Here is an 18,909-nt window from a genome sequence, read left to right as displayed (position 1 = left end):
TATTTATTTCCTCATTCTTAAATTGGTTTCTGGCACATCACATTCTTGATTTTCTATCTACATGGGTGGCTACTACTTCTTAGTCTCTTGGCAGATTTCTCTCCATATCTCCAACTTCTTAAGTTAAAGACCCTTTGCAGGGCAGCACCTATGACTCAAAGGAGCAGGACACTGGCCACATATGCTGGAGGTGGTGGGTTCAAACCCAGCCCCAGCCAAAAACTGCAAAAAAAAAGACCCTTTGCGCTCTCTCTTCGGGACTCTCACATGAGAACTTTTCTGGAATTTTGTCTCCACATCCCCTTGGTTGTTTCATTCACATTCTGGAATAAACTAATGGCTAGTAATTCTTAAATGAACAAATGGCTCTTCAATATGAATTGCCAGCTAAAACTTCCGTCTTCATCTCTGAATTATTTTTTTAAACAAATATTTAAATCATTTATTGCCATTAAGTTACAGCACCTCAATATGCACAGTGCATGGAAATACACAGGTAACATTTTTAAATACCAGGGATAAGAATTTAGGTATGTGGCCAGCTGTTGGTTGCCTTGCTGTCATTAAAGAAAAAATCAAGAGTTCTGAGTACTTAATTCCTAGTAGTTACAAATTTTGTTCTCTTCAATTTTTCACTGAACACATTTTAATAGATAATATACATATGACTGCAGATAAAACCATTATCAGAAATCACTAAAGTAATTGCATATTTTGAGCTACTCTTTATGAAAAGTAAAATATTCAGTAAGGCAGCAGAGAGTTAGTTTACAGAGTCTAGACTATTTCTATTAAAATAGTGCGGCTAGCAAAAATAGCGTTCGGCATTATTTTCCCTAGCAAGACTGTGATGATGGAATCTGTGATTCAGCAGAAGTAGCTGGTGATGCTGTTCCTTTAAAAGCGGGATCTTTATTTTCCCTTGTTATGCAGATGCCTTTTTGATCGTCCCATATCTGATAAGCCGTCCTCCCTGGAGGATCTGGGCTACTTCATTTGTTGCATGGCATGCAAACAGAAGCCAGTGTCCAGGCTGCACCTTGTAGGCAAATCTCATAAATATCAAAGAATAACAGAGAGCAAATGTCATCCGCCCACTGATAATTCCTAGAGATTTGTTCATGTCATTGATGGCAGCCACGGCCAGACCCTAGGTGGCTACTGGGCCCCAGAAGTGCGTACTCATAAGGTAGTCCCAGAAATCCTTGCTCCAGACATAGTCTGCTGCTTTCTACACCAGAGCGCCAGCCGTGACTATGCCGGACACCAGCTCCTCCTGCTCCCCGCCGCTGCCTCTGCTTCTTGGAGCCCAATTGATCTCTGAATTCTTGTATCAACTCCCTACTCTTACCCTTGTTTGAATGGCCAACAGATACCGTAAACGTTGTAAGTTCCTAATGGAACTTTCACTCTGATTCTGTCTTCCCTAACTCCATAAGTCACGTCCGCACTGTTTCCAGGTCCTGACACCAACAAACAAAATATGATACCTCTGCCTCATACCTGACTTTGAATTAGTCAGCAAATGTATTACCTTTGTCTTCAAATTACATCCAGACTCTTAACACTTCCCACCTCTTCCACTCAGAAATACTACTCTGGTCCAAGATAGCATCATCTCTTGACTGGACTATGAAAATAGCCTTATATCGATTCTCTCTAATTCTGACCCTTTTTATTCATTCTATTTTCACTCAGAAGTCTGTTTTTAGCATGATCCTGTTAAAATATCTCTTCTCTCCTTATGACCCTGTAATGCCTTTTCATCTCTCCGAGAGTAAGAATCAAAGTCTACATAACCTTCCCTCTCCCATTTTCACTACATATTTGTCTTCCACTATTTCTTCTCTTACTCTACTTCAGTCACATTTGCATTGTTATTTTCAAATACATCAGGTATGCCTTTGCGCTTGCTCTTTCCTCTGTCTGGAATGGAATCTTTTCTGAGATGTTTGAAAAGGTCAGTACTCCACTTCTTTAAGACCCTTATTCGCCTATCATCTCAGTGTGATGTCACTTAACTATTTTGTCTGAAATCAAAATTCCCACTTCACTTTCCTTTCTCATTTTATTTTTCTGATTAGCATCATTCATCACATGACAGACTGTAGATTTTCCTACTTGTATTTAACATTAGATAGCTTTGCTTCCTTTGTTTCTCTTCTGTGAAAGCATATCTTTTTCTCTTCATGGCTTTCTCTCCTCCGTGATGTGTCTCATATTATCTGGCATACAGTAGGCCTTCAATAAATATTCGTAGAATGAATGATTGATTTCTCCCATTTGAAACCAAGATTAAAAGGCTTCCCCGGTCATAACCTGCTAAACTCTGCTGGTGTAATGGGGCAGGCAATGATTCACCTTCGGCAGGAGGATAAATAATACAAAAGCCCTCCAATTACATTCCCAGTCTGCAGGACCTGGATTTCACTTATTCTGTGTTGCCATGTCCTCTCATCATGGAGTCCAACAGCCTTTTTGCTGTCTAGGATTTTCCTCCCTAATTTTAGTTTTTCAGTCCTTCTAACCGAGTGATTTTCAACCACCGTGCTGTGACACATTAGTGTGCAGTGAGAAGCTCTTAGGCGTGCTGTAAAAATTTTAAAGCTCAATAATTAAATTCTTTTCTAAAGACATTCAAAGCATAGTAAATATATTCTTTTTTTAAACTCTTTTTTTTTTTGATCAGTATAATTTAAGTGTGTCACAGAAGTTTAACTATAGGCTCAAGCGAGCTGTGAGATAAGAACAGTTGAAAAGCACTGTTGTGACCCATCTTCACCTTTAAGGCCATCTGAGGGTTGACTTTTTGACAGGAAATTAGAATGCTTGTCAGAAACTGGAGCTAGATGCATATTTTAACTGGTCTCTCTCTATATATATAGTCTCTCTCTCACTATATATATATATATATATAAAACTATATATAAGGTCAATAACAGGGGAACTGTGTGTGTGTTGGGGGGAGATATTTTGCGAACACCTTGTACTGCTTTTACAACTTTTTTGTAAATCTCAAACTATGCAAAAATAAAAACTTTATTTAGGGAAATATATAATGTGCAGATTTTTCTGCGCACATTAATTTTCAGTTCATTTGTGTAAATACCAAGGATTGCAAATACTGGATTCCATGTAAATGTGTATATAGATTTTTAAGAATGTATCATATCATATATATATATATATATATATATTTTCCCGTAAATAAAGTTTTTATTGTTGCATAGTTTGAGATTTACAGAAAAGTTCAAAAGCTATACAGGGCATTCCCAAATCACCTTCCCTCAACACACACACAGTTCCCCTATTATTGACTTTAACCGCTTATGTTAGTACATACTCATAAACCAATATTAATACATTGATATCAATAAACATCCATCACTTATTCAGATTTCCTCATTGTTTCACTAATGTCCTTCTGTCCCAGCACCACAACCAGGATCGATATCACATTAAATTTAGTTGTCATGTCTCCTTAGGCTCCTCTTGGCTTTGGTAGTTTCTCAGACTTTCCTTATTTTTGATGACTTTAATAATTATTGTGGAGTACTGGTCAGGTATTACATAAGATGGTCCTCTAGGAATTTGTCTGATATTAGTCTAATGATTAAACTGGGACGGTGGGTTTTAGGGAGAAACATTACAGATATTAGGTGCAAATCTTATAATATCAATAGCCAGACTGCCCACATGATTTATCATCATTGATGTTGAGCTTGTTAATTGAGCAGAAGTTGACAGTTTTCTCCATTATAAAGTTCCTCCTTTATTACCCCTTTCCATTGTCTACTTTTTGGAAGGAAGTCACTGATCATAGCCCATTCTTAAGAAATGGGGAGTTATGCTCTCCTTTCTTGAAGGCTATGTATCTACACAAACTGTTTGGAACTTTCCTGTATGTGAGATTTGTCTCTTCTCCTTATTTGTGTTCAATCACATATTTACATAAGTATGACAGTGCTTTACTTACTTTGTTGCTGAAGTTTTTCAGCTTTGGCCATTGTTTCAATGTTTGATTGGCCCATTTATTTTTTCCATCAAAACACTTTATCGTTATGGGCTTTCTTTTTTTAAGCCACTGCTTACTTTTTGTCAGTATAAAATGCTCAAGGTTCATCTTATTCATTTCTTGTTCCACTGTTAGAATTAGTTATTTCTACAAGGAATGCTGGTTCCTTTAGGTGAAAAATTACATCAGAAACCACGATTGGGGCATTAGGTGAGCATAGTGTTGGTAAGTTGTTGCTTTTGGACTCTCTGAGCTGACAGTGCAAGAAGAGAAAAGTTTATATACTCCCACCGTATATACACAGATCTAAAAATATTTCTATGTGGAGTCACATTGTTTACAATAAGTTAAAAATGAGTTCATAGTCATGTCTCTAATTCTAGTTGGTTACCATGTGAATCATTCCAGCCTCTTTCCCTTGCTTATTTGTAATCTCTAACACGTATGTTGAGAAGCTGGACTTCCACTATTCACAATATGTTTGCTAAATTGTTTAATTCCAGTATGCACGTATAGTGCTATCTGAATTTCAGAATTGCTAATTCATTCACCACTGAGAAACAATTTTATGACTGGAGTATAGTGTATCTGTAGTTTCTGAAAACTTCTTTTTTGTCTCGCTGATTCAGCAATTCCCCCTCTGCACTGCCTTCTATAAGGGTGTTTCACATGTTTATAGTATAGTTAGGTTGTCTTGTCACAGTCTACATTATTTCCTGGGATCCTCTAATTTTATTTTAATTAGCATATATGAAGATTCACTCTTCACTCTATGTGCTGTATGGTTTTGTTGATTTCCACAAAGGCAATATTTGTAACTCCCATGACTGCATCACTGTGTATATATATATATATATATATATAGAGAGAGAGAGAGAGAGAGAGAGAGACAGAGAGAGAGACAGAGAGAGAGAGAGTTTCAATTCCCTTTCAAAAATCTCCTATGTTTCAATTACTCAAGCTGCTCACCCTGTACCCTTAGCAACTATGAGATGTTTATCTTCTTTACATTCCAGAATGTTTTATGTTTGCAACAATACAGCATCCAGGTTTTGTAGATTGGTTTATTTCATACAGAAAAATGCATTTAATATTTGTCTATGCCTTTGTCTCTGAGATCTATTGCACAATAATAGATTCCTTATTCCTTTTTATTTCTGAGTAATATCTCTCTGTGTGGCTAGACCATAGTTTGTATGTCTGTACACCTACTGATTATTCCTTTTTATTGCTGAATAATATCTCTCTGTATGGCTGTACTGTAGTTTGTATATCGGTACACCTACTGAATAACATCTTGATTGTTTCTGGTAATGGAGATTATGAATAAAGCTGATATAAACATCGTGCAGATTTTTGTGCGCATGTTAATTTTCAGTTCTTTTGTATAAATACCAAGGAGTGCAAATACTGGATTCCATGTAAGTGTGCATATAGATTTTTAAGACTCTATCAAATCATCTTCCAAAGTAGTTGCCCCAGTTTGTATTTCTATGATCAAACTATAGGAGTTCCTGCTTCTCAACATAGTTTCTATAGCACTTGATAAAGCCAGTATTTTTTTAAATGAAGGTTGGCCATTTTTATAGGTGTGAAGTGATTTCTCATTTTACCTTGAATTTATCTAATGACAAATGATGTTGAATATATGCTTGTTTTCCATCTGTATGTATCTTTTTTGGTAAGATGTCTATTAAGACTTTATAAAATCGGTTTGTTTATGGAGTTTTAACAGTTTTACCTCACTTTTTAATTAATATGTTTTTTTATTTTGTTATTTTTAATTGGCAAATAGTAATTGTATATATGTACAGGGTATGAGGTAATGTTTTCATCAAGTATATACACTGTAGAATGATTGTATCAATAGAATTTACATAACTATAACTTCACATATTTATCATTGTGATAAGAACATTTGAAGTTCACTTTTATTAATTTTGAAATAATATGCAATGCATTGTTATTTCCTATAGTCACCTTACTGTGCAATAGATCTCAGAGACTTATTCTGTTTGATACTTTATCCGGGTATCCTCAAACTATGGCCTGCAGGCCACATGCAGCCCACCTAGGACATTTATCCGGACTACCAGGTGTTTTTGCCGCCACCGCTGCCTGTCCTGCTTAGCAGCCAACTTGTCCCGGGGCCCGCAGTCCGGCCCTCCAATGGTCTGAGGGATAGTGAACTGGCCCCCTGTTTAAAAAGTTTGAGGACCCCTGCTTTATACAGTTTGCCCAATATATCCCCGTTCTCTACTTTTATGAATTTGTGATTTTCAGATTCCACAATTCAGTAAGATCATGCAGTATTTATATTTTTATACCTGGCTATTAACTTATCATAATGTCTTCAAGGTACATCTGTGATATAGTAAATGACAGGATTTCCTTCATTGCAAAGGCTGAGTATTAATAGTCTAGCACTGTGTATATACACTTCATTTTCATCATCCATTCATCAACTGAGAGACAATTAGGTTGCTTCTCTATGTTGGGTATTATAAATAATGCTGCAATGAACATGGTAGTATAGCTACTACATGATGTACTGATATCAATTCCTCTGGATATACATCCAGAAGTGGGAATACTGTGTCACAAAGTAGTTCCATTTGTAGTTTTTTAGAGACATCCAACTGTTCCCAGTGTGTCTGCTTGTTCACTATGGCATTAATCTGCTGTGTGAGGTGTGGTCATGCACACACAGTCTCATATCTGTGGTTCTAACCCGAGTGAACTCTTAATGGCATCTGAGCTGGTGCTCAGAGTGTGGGCGTGTGCAGAGCATCTTTGCCTACAGAGCGTAAAGGATGTCGACAAGCTGACAATGGCAATAACATCAGTGTTTGAGGTGTGGTAAGCCTCAGTACAGCCAAAAATCTGTCATAGGGAGTAGATGCACTTGTATGAAAGTCTTGGCCTAAGTATCAGGGTATACATGGGATTGGGAGGGCTGGCAGCTTGAGTCCTGAAGAAGCACATCTCCCAGTGTTTCTTGGAGTGAGGAGGGTGCAGCCACATCTTCCTCTCTGGTGTTCCCCAAAGGAAAAATGGCTCTTGGTTATCTCAGTGGGAAAAGATGCAGGTATTGTCCACAGAGCAGAGAACTGATGTCCACTGTAATCCCAATATGTGGCTGATATTGACAGCCTGTGCCTTCTTTCATTTTTCTGAGCCATCTCCTGGCATCTCAGGTATACTGATTTCATCAGCTATTCTGTGTGGACATTTTTCATTTTGATATTTTGCTACACTGTGTTGCAATAGATTCTTAAGGGGCCCTTTAGCCCTCTCAGCACTACTGTGGCTTGTGGATAGCTGTTCACATTTGAATTCTGGGAGGGGGATAAAGGCTCATATCTTCTACTTTGCTTTCTTTGTGACATCATGGTCTTGAATCTTAGGATTTTCTTTAGCATATTTTGGATAGAATTTCATTATGAAATATATGTTTGGAAGATATGTTCCCCAGGCTGTGACTTGTCTTTTGATTCTCTTAATAATATCTTTCTTTAATTGTTTTTATTGTTTGGGATTCATTGAGGGTACAAAGAATTAGCTTACACTGATTGCGGTTGTTAGGTAAAGTCCCTCTTGTAATTGTGTCCTGCCCCAAAGGTGTGCCATATACCATGACCATCCCCCTTCCTCCTCCCTTCTCTCCATCCCTCATTTCCCTACCGCATCCTTTTTAGTAGCAAATATTTTTTTTCTTATTTAAAAAGTTCGACTTTGGGGGGCGACTCGGCTTCCTGGGGCTATGTAGCTGAGCTCGTTGGCTCCGGGGTCCTTCTTTGCTGCCCTAGCCGCGTGCTAGCTCCGGAGTTTCTGTTCCGGAGAGAGACTGCCCTTATACTCACCGCGCTCCCTCCACGGCAGAGCTCACTTTCTCGTCCGTGGGAGCGTCTTAAAAACAAAAAAAGTTCAACTTTGCCAGGTGCAGTGGCTAATTCCTGTAGTCCTAGCACTCTGGAAGGCCAATGTGGGGGGATCCCTTGAGCTCAGGAGTTTGAGACCAACCTGAGCAATAGAAAGATCCTATCTCTACTGAAAATAGAAAAGTTAGCCAGCCATAGTGGTAGGTGCCTGTAGTTCCAGCTGCTCGGGAGGCTGAGACAGGAGGATCACTTGAACCCAGGAGTTGTAGGTTTCTATGAGCTAGGCTGACTGCATGGCACTTCAGCCTGGGGCAACAGAGTGAGACTCTGTCTCAAAAAAAAAAATACAACTCATTTAACTTTTCTTTCATAAATCATAGTTCTGGTTTTGCATCTAAAAATTCATTACTCAACCCAACGTCCATAGATTTTCTCCCAAATTTTCTTCTAGAAGCTTTGTAGTTTTGCATTTCACATTTATACCTATGATCTACTCTGCTAATTCTTATATAGCTTATTGCATTTTTTTACATACTAATTTAATTTTTTTTCAGTTTAACACAATCAGCATGTAAGACTGGAGAATCACACACTTTGGCAGGTACGATAATTTCTTTCACTAAATGATGAGATATGTATCTATTTCTCTTTTTATTTACCTGTTCAAACATTTATTTAACACATAGTGAATACATTTTTTATTAATAAGTAATAATTGTGCATTTAGTAGGATACATATGATACCTTGAATCGTGCATGTAATGTGTAATGGTTTAATCAGGGTAATAAGTATATCCATCACTTCAAACATTTATCATATCTTTGCATTGGGAACATTCCAGATCTTCCCTAGCTATTTTGAAATATACAATACATTATTGTTAGCTATTGCCATTTGGAGTGCTGTCAAATATCAGAACTTATTCCTTCTATCTACGTGAATTTTTGTAGGTGTCCTATTAGTCGTCAAACCTTAATGATTCTTATCATTTTTCCTTAGAATAGTAATAGACTTACATATTTTAAAAAATCCAAAAACACTGAAGAACAGGCAAAAATTTTTCCAAAGACCAAGCTGAATTGTTCACTGCATGGTGATACTACCCTGACATAGTTTTAAATGTTAATTCATTAGCTGAAATATGAAAGTTTGAACTAAAAGCAAAGGCCTTTTTTTGGTGATTTCAATTTAATGTCAGGAGCATGGCATTTTTGTGTTGAGGGCCATAGTCATGGTGGTCATTCTTGCCATGATAGTGAAATATGGAAAATGTCTGTCAGGGCTTTCTTGGAACCCAGTGTAGTGGGGCGGGGGCAAAACTTAGAACTATAGGTAGAACTATAGTGAGTTGCCTAAACTAACTGAAGGAGAGATGTCAACTTATATAATGCCAAGACTATGCTAATGGATTCGGAGCAATTTTAACAACATATTAGAATAATAGTTTTTTGTTTTTTTTTTTTTTGCAGTTTTTGGCGGGGGCTGGGTTTGAACCCACCACCTCTGGCATATGGGGCCGGCGCCCTACTCCTTTGAGCCACAGGCAATGCCCAGAATAATAGTTTTAACATAATAATTGTCTCATGCTCATAAATGAATTGCAACTTATTGTTAACTGGGACTTTAAAGCCATCTCCTGTGAACCATTTATTTTCTTTTTTCTTTTTTTCTTTTTTGGTTGGTAATTCAGATAATACCATAATGTAGGGATTTGATTTTGGTGCACTCACTTGACAATTGTGGTACGATATATGGATTGAATAAGATTTATGTTATTCTTTTCATTTCTGAATATTTCTATTTTGTAAAAGCACACATGCCTTTAAATTAAGTAAGGGATATGCAAATTTGGTCCAGGGAAACTTCAAAATATGCAAAGTTAACTTGGAGATCATAATACTAAGCACATATATTGTTCTGCATTGGTACAGAAAGAGTTGTTGTTGCTTTGTTTTAATGTTTTAATTAGAAAAATTGCAAGAATAGCAAAATGAATACCTGTTTAATCTTCACTTAGATTAATCAATTGTTAAGAGATCTTTCTTTTTCTTTCTCATTCATATATTACTACAATACCATTACAACATCCAATAAATTCAACATCGGACTATTATCCAATATATATTCTATTTTAGAATTTTCTCAATCATCCCAATAGTGCTCATTATAGTTCTTTTTTATTTTTCAAATTGACAGTCTGATCTGAGATCACCATGGTATTTGGTTATCATTCTTTTGGTGTCTGTGGTCTAGAATATTTCTTCTAAACAAACACATTCTTTACTGTATTTCTATTCATTTAACTAACAACTATGGAGTACAAGTGATTTTTGCTACATGGACAAATTGTGTCATGGTGAAGTCAAGGTGTCTGGATACCCGTCACTGGAATAGTGTACATTGTACCTGATAGGTAGATTTTCATCCCTCGTCCCCCAGTCACCCCCCTTCTTTAGTTTTTAATGTCCATTTCACCATTTTATGACCATATATTTCTCTCATTTAGCTCCCCCTTATAAATGTGAACATGTAGTATTTGTTTAGAGTCTATGCTAAATTTATGAAGGATATCCTACAATGTGAAAGTGCCTAAATAATTTATTTATATTATATTCAGGTCAAAGATGTTTGGCAGTAATACAGCCTATATGATGTTGTGTCCTTCTCACTGTACTCCACCAAAAGCTATATAATGTCAGTTTGTCCCATTGTTGAGAGTGATAAGTGTTACCTTTTCATTAACGTGGTGTCTGCTATATTTCTCCATTGTAAATTTACTTTTTTCTTTCATAATTTATAAGTAATAGGCACAGTGTTACTTTGAGCCTGTGTGAATGTCTGCTTCTTCAAGTTGTTTTAAAAATTTCTTTCCTGTCTTCCCTAATTTGACAATTTAATAATGTTTTCTCTGAGTTTTTCTACTTGACCTTAGATAAGTAACTTTCCCATTCTTGTTCTTTCACATTATGCTCTCTAATGATCTTTCTATATCTAAACCACCAAGTTTCTGGGTAGCGATTTGTTTTCTCAAGCGGAAATGTTTTTGCATTTAGAGCAACAATTTCTGTCCAATATCACTCTATGCTGCAGATACTATTCCATTAAGCATTCACTTAAACCTGAGGTTAAATGTAATTTTTACAACTATGAAGACTAATTGCTTTTTACCTTGGGAAACCTTTGTGATCCAATAAATGAGCTCGAATTAGATTGAGTACAGAGAAGTCAGACTTTCCCCATTACAGTTACCATGTAATTTGGTTATTCATCACTTTTAAATTGTCTTATTCTTCACATGTTTTAGACATATATTTTTTCTTAACATTTTACATAAAAGTCATTGCAAGACTGAAGAAATTACGATGTAAAAAATTTTAGATTTTTTATCAGGCTCTTATTACCTACCTAAATTATAAGACCCTTTTATACTGGTAAAAGGATTATCATTTTACAATATATTATTACAAAGAATCAAATCTGGTAATGAAACAGCTGTCAAACTTAATGGAAATTCTATAAAAAAATTCTCAGCTCTAAATTTCTACTTTTATCCAAGCACTTTTCAGCATTTGAGGTTATTTTATAATTTCACTTATATTGTGTTTTATTGGTGTCTGCTCTCATATATTAAGAAATTTTATAAAATCCATCCCTGAGGTATACTTTTCCACAGATTGTATTAAATATATACTTAGAGAAAAAAATGAAAAAATATTAAGGGTAAAATTATAGAAAACTCTTTAGCTTCAAGTACGTATTCCCATAACTTTACATAAATCCTTGCACCTTCATAAAGATTCTATTTTCTCTCACTAGACTAATGTATCTGCATCAACATACACTGATAAGGATCCTAGGAATTAGGTGGCGAAAGGTCTAGTCCTGTTTTGTTCATTTTGAGGACTGATGACCTGGACAAGTGACTTCCCTGCTCTGGGCTATAGTTTTCTAATAGGAAAGATAAAGAAAATTAAATAGGTGGTTTCTATTGTTCTATTCAGGTTCTCAATTTTATTTTAACTTAAGTCTATCATGGGGAGGGGGTATTATTTTTCACATAATTGTTTTATATATTTTACCAAAACAAAAATAAATTATGTAAAGCATTCTCAACAGAAAGATTAGATTCATTAGGTACATTATCACAAAGATCCCCAGAGAATTGCAATCAGTCTTCTTGGTGGGGAGCCAGTAGTAAATCCAGTACTTTATATATAGACACCTGAGCATCACGTGTATCACTAGTACTGTTCCGGCTTCAGAGGCAAATTTCTTCAGGTGTATTGCCCTTAAAACAAAAAAGTTACTAAGTTTTAATGTCAGGGAGTTTTGTTGGTCATGCCTTTAATAATGTTGGAGACATAAACTGCTTCACAGTGCAGGGATGATTTAACCTGTGAATGTTCATAGGTGAGAAAAAATAAAAACTAGTAAACTCATCTATTTCCTCTCAAAAAGCACGATTGCATTAATTCTTTCATGGCGAGTATCAGTTTAGTAGCAGAAAGTATTCATTCTCTTTCTACCCTTTCCATTCCAAGGAGATACTCAAAAAATAGTATATTTATGACCCATGGCAGCTGAAGAATACATTTCCAATATAAAAACTTCTCATTCCTTAAACTTACATTTATATGCATGTAGATATAAGGTCTAATTATGACTATAACCATAATCAACTATAAAGAAAAATGTTACCCCTTTTTCATAGTTGCAACAAGATAGATATGGACTAATTGCTACAATTAAAATAATTCTATTTTTACAAGACAATTTAATAAGGCAAAATTGTAAAAACTATAAACCAGCTATATTAAAATAAATTACAATGTTGTTGAGTACAAGTTTATGCAACTGGGTCTAACAAATATGGCAAAGTAAAAGGTTTGCATGACTTTTGTACAAGAATTTGTACGAGAACCTAGAAACATTATTTGTGCCATGTGTGACACATATTTTGATCTTGTTTTTCGTAAAGATGGACTTAGTTGTATTGATAGTGATGACATTTTTTGGAACCATTAAAATTTATACATCATATTTATGGACTGTTCCCAAATGGAATATCTTCATGAAATATATAGCATTTGCCTTTAAAACTGCTCAAACACACAAGGGAAATGATGACTAAATGTTATTATAATAATTAGATTTAATTTACATATGGTACAATGTACAACAAATCTGCAAATAAAGAGAAAATTTTATCTTTTCTAGAAATTTAAATTATTTTGAATTTTTACTATTCAGTTATTTGTTATGAAAGATTAACTACTATCAGTGTTAGCAAAAGCTTGCAAATACATTCTTAACTGAATGGGAAATAACACAACTAGCTCTCCAATATAACATGAGGAAAACAAAAACTTTTCTAATTCTATGCAGAATATTCAAATAAAAATAATTCCAAAACCAATTTCTAAATATACTATTTTCCCTATAATAGATCAAAAATAAATTTGCCTGATGAAAGATTAGAATCAATTGCAAATAATGTTTTTCTTATTTTCTTAAATATATACTAGCATCTTAGATGTTGAAAGAACTTTAGTAGTAGCACTTGGATTTAGATAGTGCCTTGAAATTTGATGAAAATTACATTGTAGAATAGGAATTGTTTTCCCGATTGTGTGTTCTTATTTGGTTTATAAAAGATCAGGTTGCTGTAAGATATTAATTCTATTTCATGGTTTCCTATTTGGGTCCAAATGTCAATGTCTCTATTTTGTGCTGGTACCATGCTGTTTTGATCATTATGGACATGTAGTATAGCCAAAAGTGTGGTAGGGTGTTGCCCACAGCTTTGTTTTTATTACTAAGAATTGCCTTGGCAACATGGGTTTTCTGCTAGTTCCATAAAAAATGAAGAATTTTTTCCCAAAATCTTGACACTATGATGTTGGTATTTTAATGGGGATTACATTGAATCTCTAGATTGATTTGGGAAGTATAGACATTTTCACAATGTTGATTCTTTCCAGCCAGGATCATGGTATGTTCTTCCATTTGTTAATGTCTCCTGTTACTTCTTTTCTTAAAGTTTCATAATTCTCTTTGTAGAGATCCTTCACCTCTTTAGTTAGGTGTATTTCTAGGCATTTCATTTTCATTGAAGCTACCACAAAGGGAATTGTGTCTTTGCTTGGTTTCTCAACTTAGCTGTTATTGGCATATACAAAGGGTAATATCCAATCAATAGCCAATTAATATTCAGTATCCAATCAATATCCACTATCCATTAATATTAAATCCAGTATCCAATCAATTTCCAATGTCAAATAAATATTCAATGTAGTATCCAATCAATAGCCAATTCAGTGTCCAATCAGTATCTAATCACCATCAAATCAATATCCTATCAATAGCCAATCAATATCCAATACCTAATCAATATATAATCAATAGCCAATCAATAGCCAATATCCGATCAATATCTAGTTCAATATCCAATCGATATACAGCCAACATCAAAGCAATGTTTGATCAATATCCAATCAATATCCAAACAATATCCAGTCAATAGTCAAATCAGTGTCCAATCAACATCCAATTGATATTCACAAATCCTTTTGTGGATGTTGATTTTATTTCCTGAGACATTACTGTATTTTTTGGATCACTTCTGGGAGTTTTGTGGTTGAGACTTTGGGGTTATCTCCATATAAGATCATATCATTGGCAAATAGTGAAAGTTTGACCTCCTCTGCCCCCATTTGGATCCCCTTTATTTCCTTTTCTTGCCTGCATTGATTAACTGCATTGTCTAGAATGCCTATTCAATAAATGGTGCTGGGAGAACTGGATATCCACATGTAAAAGACTGAAACTGGACCCACACCTTTCACTACTCACAACGATTGATTAAATATGGATAAAAGATTTGTATCTAAGGCATGAAATGATAAAAATTCTTGAAGAAAGCATGGGAAAACACTTCAAGATATTGGCCTGGAGAAAGATTACATGAAAAAGACTTCTGTAGCAATTGTAACAACAAATATAAATAAATTGGACTTAATTAAACTGAAAAGCTTCTGTACAGCTTAGGAGACAACAACCAAAGCAAATAGACAACCTTTAGAATGGGAAAAGATATTTGCATGTTTTGAATTGTACAAAGGCTTAATTACTAGGACCTACAGGGAACTCAAATTAATCAACAAAAAAAGACCTAACAATCCCGTTTATCACTGGGAAAGAGACATGGAAAGAGCCATAAATTGAACCTTCTCTAAGGAAGACAGACAAACAGGAAAAAAATGCTCATTATCAGAATCATCAGAGTAATGCAAATTAAAACCACACTAAGGTATGACCTAACTCAAGTAAGATTAGCCCACATCACAAAGTACCAAAACTATAGATGGTGGTGTGGATGTGGAGACAGAGGGACACTTTTACACTGTTGGGGAGACTGCAAACTAATACAGGCCCTTTGGAAAGAAGCACAGAGAATCCTCAAAGGTCTCAAATTAGCTCTCCCATCTGACCCCACAGTCCCACTGCCAGACACCTACTCAGAAAAAAAGATCATTTTATCATAAGGACATTTGCACTAGTTATTGCAGCTCAATTTACAATCGCCAGGACATGGGAAGAACCTAAACGTCCATCAACTCAGGAATGGATTAACAAATTGTGGTACATGCACACCATGAAATACTATTCAGCCATAAAAAAGATAGCAACTTCATAACTTTTGTGATATCCTAGATATATTTGAAATACATTCTTCTTAGTAAAGTCTCACAAGAATAGGAAAACAATTATCCAATGTATTCAGTAATACTATGAAGCCAGCCAGTAAATGATCTGATGCATGCCCAATAAAAGAAAACTCATTGCCATTCAAGTTGAGGAGAGGAGTAATGAGCAAGGGGAAGGGGGAGGGTGTTGGGTGCTTTCACTGAACGGGCACAAGGCGAGGGAGTTTGGCCACAAGAGGGACTTTACAGAACAAAATCAAATATTTTGACCTGGTTGTTTGTACCCTCACATTAACCTGAAATAAATTTACTTTTCAAAAAACTTACTAAAATTACATCATAAGTGATAGTAATATGTGAAATTAAAGCAAAATATTTAATACTCTGTGTGATGATGATCTATCATGTGTACAATTACTAAAATATTTAGGCATCTTAGGTTACAATTATGATTCATTTTCACACCTGAGTATTACTTACATGTTACTGATGATTACACGTATTATTGCCTTATCAGCATGAAGTTTCTCCCAATTAATATCAATAAAATTTACATAAGGACTGAATTACTAAAAGAGACTGCCCAAACTGATAACAATGCCAAAAGAACAGAAATTATATAATAAATATGTAGTAGCATTATTTATAATTTTCCTGAAATAAAGGCAAAGGAAAGAAATATTATGAAACAAATAACAATGTATGAATTATGTATGTTCAATTTATGACTCATTTTAAAATTGTCAGCACATTTACCAAAAAACCTGAAGTAGTACCATAATAAACCAGTTGTCGTTGACAGTTTACTGACTTCCAGTCATATAAAAATTATAGCTGTTCATGTATATTTCAATTTTGATTTTTTGAATCTATGTATGCCAAGGTTGGAGACTAGAATATATTTTATAATGTGCTGATTTATACATATTAAACAATTAGACATATGGCAAGTAGCATTCATTTTCACTGTTTGCCCACACTGCAGTAGTATTGAGATGTGTCTAAATAGACCAGCACATTTGTTTTATTGGTGAGATGATTGAGGCCAACCAGGACAACTGATTTGTTCAAGGTCACGTAGCAGGCTAATTATCAAGTGAAAAGTAATCCTAGGAGTTATATAAGTTTTCCGTTACTGCTGTAACAAATTACAATATATTTAGCAGGCTAAAACATTTATTTATTATCTCACAGTTATATAGGTCAGAAGTTTTATTAGGGCCTCAGTGAGCTAAAATAGACATGCCAGCAGATTTGTGTTTTTTACTTATGTCTACGTGAATGAATCTGCTTTCAAGCTCTTTAAGGCTGTTGGTCTAATTCAGTTCTTTGTGTTGTGTTTGTAGAATTGAGATCCCTAATCAATGCTGGCTGTTGGCTGGAGATTGTTCTCCCCTTCCAAAGGCCAAACACTTGCCTTGGTTGTAACCCTTCTCCAGCTTCTTCAAAGTGGAACAAGTCCTTCTCATCCTTAGAATCTCTCTGATTCTTCAGTTTCATCTCTTCTGCCACCAAGGGAAGAAATTTCTTTGCTTTTATGAGTTTGTGTGTAGATAATCTAGGAAAATGCCCTCATTGGTGGTCCATAACCTTAATTATTTGCCATGGAAGGCAATATATTCATGGGTTCTAGAAATTAGGGCACAGCCACTTCTGGGGGTGCCATCCAACTTTTCATGGGAAAGATAGACAAAAATGAAGTTGTCTAGCTAAAAGGTACAAGCAGTTTTAGGCTTCTTGATACCTATTAGCGAAAAACGTACTAATGCACATTACCACAAGCAAAGGAAGAACATGTTTCACAACACTCATCACTCTTTTTTTTTTTTGCCGGGGCCAGGTTTGAACTCGCCACCTCCGGTATATGGGGCTGGTGCCCCACTCCTTTGAGCCACAGGCACCACCCAACACTCATCACTTTTTATTAAATACACTATCATCTTTTTATTATCTCAGGTTAATATGAGGGTACAAATGATTTGGTTGAATTGTGTGCATTTGTGATTGAGCTCTTCATCCGGGGGTGTGCTGTATACTCTTCCATAGGTGAGAGTTTATTAATCCCCCACACTTATTCCTCTCCCCTCTCCCCATTGAATTTAATTGTGTTTTTCTCTTGTGTGGACATGTAGTTGTCTACTGGTTTCACATTAGTATCAGATTAATAGTACATATGATTAGTTTACAAAGTTTGCTTTTGTAAGGCTAAAGTCCGAGTTTTAGGTGTGTACTTCACTCAGTAATGGTGTACTTGTTGGGTGGGAATTTACCCAGCCCCTTCTCAGCCACTTGAATTTTATTGAGTTTTTCTCTCATGTGAGCGTGTAGGTATTAATCTATAGTTCCAATTTAGTATTAAGTACGTGATGTTTGTTTTTCTAATCTTGTGATACTTCCCTTAGGAGAGTGGCTTCCAATTCCATCCAGTTTTGTTAAAAAAGATACAAACAAGATCTCTATTTTGTTTCATGGCTGAATAATTCCCTGTGGTATACATATACCACAATTTATTAATCCATTCGCGTATTAAATGGTACCTGGGTTGTTCTGCATCTTTGCAATTATGAATTGTGCTGCTACAAATATTTCAGTGAAAGTGTCTTTATGATAAAATGTCTTAATCACTACTACTTTGATCATGGAAAACTCCTGTGACTTTGCTGTAATTTATGTAACATTATTTAACCATTAGTGTAGGATGAATGCATTCCAGTGTATTTTATAAATATTCACCCTCATTTGTGAATTGTCTATCGACTTTATTTCTCCATTTACCAATTGGACTACTTGAGTATTTTTTATACGTGTGTATAAATTTAAACATATATCAGGCTGGGCACAGTAGCTCAAACCTATAATCAATTGTAGCACTCTAGGAGGCTGAGGTGGAAGGATCTCTTGAGCTTAGGAGTTCAAAATCAGCCTGAGAAAGATTGAAAACAGAAAAACTAGTTGGCGCCGGTAATCCTATCATTCTGGGAGGCTTGACACAGGTGGATCAATTGAGCTTAGGAGTTCCAGAGCAGCCTGAGCAAGAGAGAGACCCTGTCTCTAAAAATAGTTGGGTGTTTTGTCAGGCACCTGTAGACCCAGCTACATGGAGAGAGACAAGAGAATCACTTGAGCCCAAGAGTAGAGGTTGCTGTGAGCTGTGGTATCACAGCACTCTACTGAAGGTGACAAAGTGAAACTATCAAGAAAGATGGAGAGACAGAGAGAGAGAGGAAGGAAGGAAGGAAAGAAGGAAGGAAGGAAGGAAGGAAGGAAGGAAGGAAGGAAGGAAGGAAGGAAGGAAGGAAGGAAAAG

General features: G+C 35.6%; 1 pseudogene; it reads right to left on the bottom strand.

Annotated features, from left to right (window-relative positions):
• Positions 1-925: 925 nt before the first annotated feature.
• Positions 926-18,909, bottom strand: part of LOC111726183 — a 31,930-nt pseudogene continuing 13,946 nt past the window's right edge.

The sequence above is a fragment of the Otolemur garnettii genome, unplaced genomic scaffold (assembly GCF_000181295.1).
Source record: "Otolemur garnettii isolate 467f Iridium unplaced genomic scaffold, OtoGar3 scaffold00056, whole genome shotgun sequence".
NCBI lineage: Eukaryota > Metazoa > Chordata > Mammalia > Primates > Galagidae > Otolemur > Otolemur garnettii.
The sequence above is the reverse complement of the archived record's forward strand: the minus strand, read 5'-3'. Positions and strand labels throughout refer to the sequence as shown.